The sequence below is a fragment of the Eublepharis macularius genome, chromosome 2, assembly GCF_028583425.1.
Source record: "Eublepharis macularius isolate TG4126 chromosome 2, MPM_Emac_v1.0, whole genome shotgun sequence".
Lineage (NCBI taxonomy): Eukaryota > Metazoa > Chordata > Lepidosauria > Squamata > Eublepharidae > Eublepharis > Eublepharis macularius.
Window position 1 is genome coordinate 5440755 of NC_072791.1, and position 6000 is coordinate 5446754.

Below are 6000 nucleotides of genomic sequence, written 5' to 3' on the forward strand. Positions count from 1 at the left end.
TTGGTGGCTAATATGTTTGAGTTGAAAGCGCTAGATGTCCAAATCTTTTTCCAATGTTCTTCAGAGGGATCTTTGTTACAGTCTTGTGACCATTTGTTTTGATAGTTCGGAGTTCTCTTTAGGGATAGGGCCATTATATTGTAAATTGCAGAGATTAATCCTTTACGTTTAAAGGTTTGCCAAGTAACTTCACCTTACTTTCCCCCTCCCTGATATAAAATCCTGGAAACTCACATGGGTTGACACTGAACACGTTTATATTTTATTTATTGTATTGTAAATACCTACCTAAATATATATATATCCTTATATTCGTGGCTGTTTTACTCATAATGTAAAGGCCAACAAAATTTGCCATGAAGCCTGCTTGTTGTGTTCCATCTCATCCCTCCTGGCCCTACGACCCATCTGCAAGATACCAATGACCAGGGCTTTTTTCCAGCGGGAACGCGGTGGAACGGAGTTCCAGCACCTCTTGAAAATGGTCACATGGCTGGTGGCCCCACCCCCTGATCTCCAGATAGAGGGGAGTTTAGATGGCCTTCCATGTCATGCGGTGCGGAGGGCCATCTAAACTCCCCTCTGTCTGGAGATCAGGGGGCAGGGCCACCGGCCATGTGACCGTTTTCGCTCAGGGTGATTTAAGCTTTAAAAAACTCTCCCCTTGTTCCAGCTGACCCAAAGTGACATCATCGTGCAGTCCTAAATCCCACCACCTCTTTTCCCAGAAAAAAAGCCCTGCCAATGACCCATTTTTGAGTCTCGACCCACAGTCTGAGACCCACAAGTGGAGTATGTTGGGGAGCCAATTTCTCCCATCCAGAAGGGGGCAGTATAGGACAGCAGTTCTGTTCTTTAGCCTATTCCTGGTTGGCTGCAGGTATAATTACAGAGAGCTGGGGCACGCATACATAGTATCCTCCAAGCTTCTATTGGGTTTGGTTTAACTGGTGTGACTTCCTCCTAAGAATCCTGGGAGTTGTAGTTTGAAGAAGACACTGAGACTTTTCTTCTTGAGAACCTTACAAACAGTCCCTTAATCAACAACAGATACGAGCATCAATATCCACCAAACAGAAACAATAACTCCACGCCCAGACCTTGCAATGAACAAGTGCCAGCATGGCCAGTGGCTTGAGTGATGGACTGAGATCTGGGCAAGCCAGGTTCAATTCCCCAGTCTGCTATGGAAGCTTGCTGGGTGACCTCAGGCCAGTCAAATAGCCTACCTTGATTCATAGGGTGGTTGTGATTAAAAAAAATGGAGATGAGAATTATTTAAGCCACCATGGGTTGCCGCGGGGGAAAAAGGTGAGATAGGCACATATAACACTGTTCTTACGTGAGCTGCGTTGGTTGCCAGTGGAGTACCGGATCAGATTCAAGGTTCTGGTATTCACCTATAAGGCCCTGTGCAGACTGGGACCAGCATATCTATGAGACCATCTCTCCGCATATATTCCCCGGAGGACACTCCGATCAGGGGACAAACAGCTGTTGGTGGTCCCTGGCCCCAAGGAGGCCCGCCTAGCCTCGACTAGAGCCAGGGCCTTTTCGGTCCTGGCTCCCACCTGGTGGAACGCTCTGTCTGCTGAGATCAGGGCCCGGCAGGACCTACTATCCTTCCACCAGTCCTGCAAAACAGAGTTGTTCCACCAGGCACATGGCTGAGGCTGGGCCTTCGCCGGCCTGAAAAAGGGTGCATAAAATCTTAACCCTTCCTGTGAAGGCTGTCCACCATCCTGTTTTAAATGTGTATGGATTTTTATTGTATTTTGTATTTTAATATGTTGTTATCCGCCCTGAGCCCGCTCACAGGGAGGGCAGAATAGAAATTTGAAATAAATAAAATAAATATAAAATGAATTAAAAGAAAAAGAAGAAGCCCAGATGCTAACTCTGTGACTGATAACAGGAGCTAAAGATGTCAGGCACACCCTCTGAGACTCCATTACCTGCCTGCTCCTGTATGCAACCCTCAGTCAGCAATACCTTTCTGGAGTCTACAAAGGACAAACACCTCCGTCTCTATGCAAGGGAGGAAAGGGGCACCATTTTTTCATCAAAAAATGGCACCGTTCAGAAAATTGGGGCAAAACCTTCCAATCTCCCAGGACACCCTGCTGTTAACCTGAATGTCACCATTCTTCAGTCAAGACAATGCTGAGGGGGGTGCTTGCACGAAATAGAATTGTACTCGTCCTGCCTGTACTGTTGAGCTGCCCCTGCACTGGTCATGGTTTTGATGTCTGACTCACTCAAAGGGTGATGTCAGGAACAGTGGAAATTTGTTCCCAAGATTTCAGAGCAGACATCAAACAGACAAGAGAGCTTTTGTCTACGCAAACTCCTCTCCCCTGGGACCCCCCAAGCAATTGCACCCCATTTGGCTGCATGTGTGTGCCCTTCAGCTGTAACTCCTGCAGCCACCGAGAAGACCAAAGAGGCAAAGGAGTTGCTGCAAAGATTGTTGGCAGGCTTCAGAAAGAGTTTTTGGAATGTTTTCCATTCCCTTTCTCTCCCCCTTCATCCCCTCTGCCAGTTCCTCCCCCACCCGCCGCCGAGTTTTCATACAGTAAGGGCCAAAATATTGACAGTTCTGTGCATGGAGAGCCCAACTTTTTTTCCTAGCAGGTGCATGAGACCCCAATTCAGATTATGACCATGGGGGGGGGGGAGTCTTTCCCCTTGTGCCTTTTTCCTGACCTGAAATGACCCCCTCCCCAACCTGCTATTTGCTTTGTTAGGGCAAATGTGTCTTCTGTGGGTATAGACGGTAAGCTCTTTGGGGGTAGGAACCTGTCTGTTTTCTTACACTGACCCAATAGCACATCCTCAACAGCTGCTACATCCAAATACTAGCCGTGCCCCAGGAAAAGGATTATAGGAAAATGGCATAAGGACCAAAGGGGATGGGCAGTGGATTTTTTTCTCTCTGGTTTGCTTAATGTTTCTGCAGTAATAAATATTATTTATTATTTTATCATATTTATATTCCGCCCTCCCCGCAAGCAGGCTCAGGGCGAATAAAAACAAATTTAAAAGAGGGGGGTTGGAGGGGATAGCTGATGTGATGCCAACCTGTATGAGAAGTACATGAGTCTACGGCTTGGCACATCCCTCACGAGGCATTGCAGTTGCCAACATGGAAAGGAAGTGCAGATGGACACGTCAGCGTCTTACTGGGTTTCCACCTTTGTTCTGGGCCATGGTGGGGTGTCCCTCCAAAGCTTCTCCAAGCTCAGTAATGGCTGGCAAGCTTCTCTGAAAACCAGTTGGTTCTGCACCGTTGAACATTCCCAGGCAAAAAGGCAGTGACTTGGTACCGGACTGGCACTCTCCCTGTTCCCAGCAATCACATACGGCCAGAAACTTCCACCCCGCTTTGCAGTTCCTGGCAGGCGAGATGATGCGAAAAGGGTTCTCCAAAGGAAGATTGTTTGCAGAGGGCTGTTGCACATGACCCTTGGCTGGCTCACAGGAGCCATTCCTGCAAAGAAAACAACGGAGCGAGTTTTTGCTGGACAGAAATGTCAGCTGTCCCCACATGGCCAACCCAAACTGCCAAGAGTGGCTCTTGGCAGTTTGGCTGCTTTCATGGCAGGCTCAGAAGGAGAGAATGTTTGGAAAAGAAGAACTCACTGCCGTCCCTTTCCTCAGGTTTCAGAGGGGGACAAACCAAAGAGTTAGAAAGACAGAGAGGTCAGGGCACTCGGTTTACTGCTCTTGACTGTCCTTTGATATGTAAAATCAAAAAGAGTCCAGTAGCACCTTTAAGACTAACCAACTTTATTGTAGCACAAGTTTTCGAGAATCACAGCTCTCTTCGTCAGATGCATGGAGGGCAAGAAGAAACTGGTCAGATATAGAGGAGGGGAGGGGAGGGAGGAGTAGATGCAAACAGCTCTCAAACAGCTCCTTCTGATATGGAGATCAGTTTGCTTCTGTAAAGGAAATCCTTTATGTTTCCTTTACAGAAGCAAACTGATCTCCATATCAGAAGGAGCTGTTTGAGAGCTGTTTGCATCTACCCCGCTCCCCCTCCTCTATATCTGACCAGTTTCTTCTTGCCCTCCATGCATCTGATGAAGAGAGCTGTGATTCTCGAAAGCTTGTGCTACAATAAAGTTGGTTAGTCTTAAAGGTGCTACTGGACTCTTTTTGATTTTGCTACTACAGACTAACATGGCTAACTCCTCTGGATCTTTGATATGTAGATTGCTATTTTCAGGACTTCTTCCTCCTCACTCTTCCTGGCTTTGTTCCAGGCACCATCTCTCTCTCCTTCTTCCATTTTGGAAGCATGGATGCAGGACTTCTCCTAGCCATCTCCATCCTTAGACTAGATAGTTAGGATCTGCCTCTCCTCCTTTCCTATCAGAGTATGGAGTTCCTACAATAAAGAACTCTTATTTCCTTTCTAAATGTAAGCAAGTGTATGTTGTTATTTTCATTCCTGTACACACACCAGCCAGCAGAACCAGCTCACAACCACCTGTAATCACACTTCCTCTGCTAAACGATAGACTCTGCTAATGGCCCAAACATGGAATCCTTTAATTAGGTTCCTTGGGCCAATATACGATTTATTTATCATTTCCCACTATGAATTCCTCCATCTTCATGCCTGGTTTTGTGTTGGATCTGTCTTTTCTCCTTACTATGGCTAACAGTGTATGTATGGGGTAGGGAAACTCTATCTAAGGGAAAGGAAAATGGTTGACAGAACAGACTCTCCTAGCCTCCCCTGCCCTGGATCAATGCAAAACCCACATTTGGCCCAGCTACACCTTCAGACCCAAATGACACCTGATGGTGGAAAATCCAGTTGTGGGTAAAACAGAGGACGGGATTTGTAGAGCAGAAGAGGTGAGTGTGCAAGGGGAGCAGTCACCCCATACTTCAGATCTCTAGCGATTATGCCTCTGGAGTATGCGCAGTTCTAATTATTCCGAGGAATAGAAAAGTGCCCCAAGAAAGATGCTTAAAATGCCCTCCTTCAATTTTTTTTGATATTAAAATTGTCTTTATTTAAACTATAAACTACACACCACAACACATTAAACAACAAACACAGAGAACAAGAAAAACACACAGTTCTAAACATAACACACTAACAATACGTGTATTTATAAAATTAAGATGAAAGAAAAAAGAAAACAAAAAAACCCCGAAATTACACTACAAGTTGAGTTCCGATTTTCTCTACCAGAAGTATATATCATTTCTAGAGTCCCACTTATTCTGTTAGTCACAAAACCCCTCTTTTTTCCATTGTTCCTATTTCTTAATCCATAAATCCAGATGTCATCAAATCCTTGTTATCCATTTCATGCAAAAAGTCTATTAACAGTTTCCAGTCAGTCAAGAAGTTAACCAATGTCCTTTCTCTAATTAATACAGTAAGTTTTGCCATTAACACAAACTCCAAAACTTTTGTTAACCATTTAATTTTTTAGGCAGTTAACTCTTTAACTGATGCAAGATCAGGCCTTGGAAGTTTGCTCTGAAATCTCTCCCTCCCCTCAAACTTTGAAAAAGCACCCCGGATGTGAATGAAGAAGTCAAGCTCTCTGCATCTTTTAGAAGGAAAAATAACAGGTAGGGGGACACAAAATGGAGTTTGAATGTTTACAGATAGAGTAGTGGTCCTGAACCATTTTGGACTAGGTTTGCCAGCTCTTGATTTGGGAAATCCCTGGCGATTTCCCTGGAGTAAGGGTCACTGGGTGTGTGCATGTGTGGGGAGGTATTTGTGAATTTCCTGCATTGTGCAGGGGTTGGACTAGATAACCCTAGAGATCCCTTCCAATGTTATGATTGGGGGGGGGGGTGTTTGCAGAGGGCGGGGTTTGAGGAGGAGCCTTGGCTGGGTATCATGCCATAGAGTCCCTCCTCCACAGGAGCCATCTTCTCCAGGGTTAGCTACTGTGGATTTAAACGCAGGCCTCTGATGGAAGAGGGAATGGGGCTGGGTGGACAAGTGAAGCAGGCTGTGAT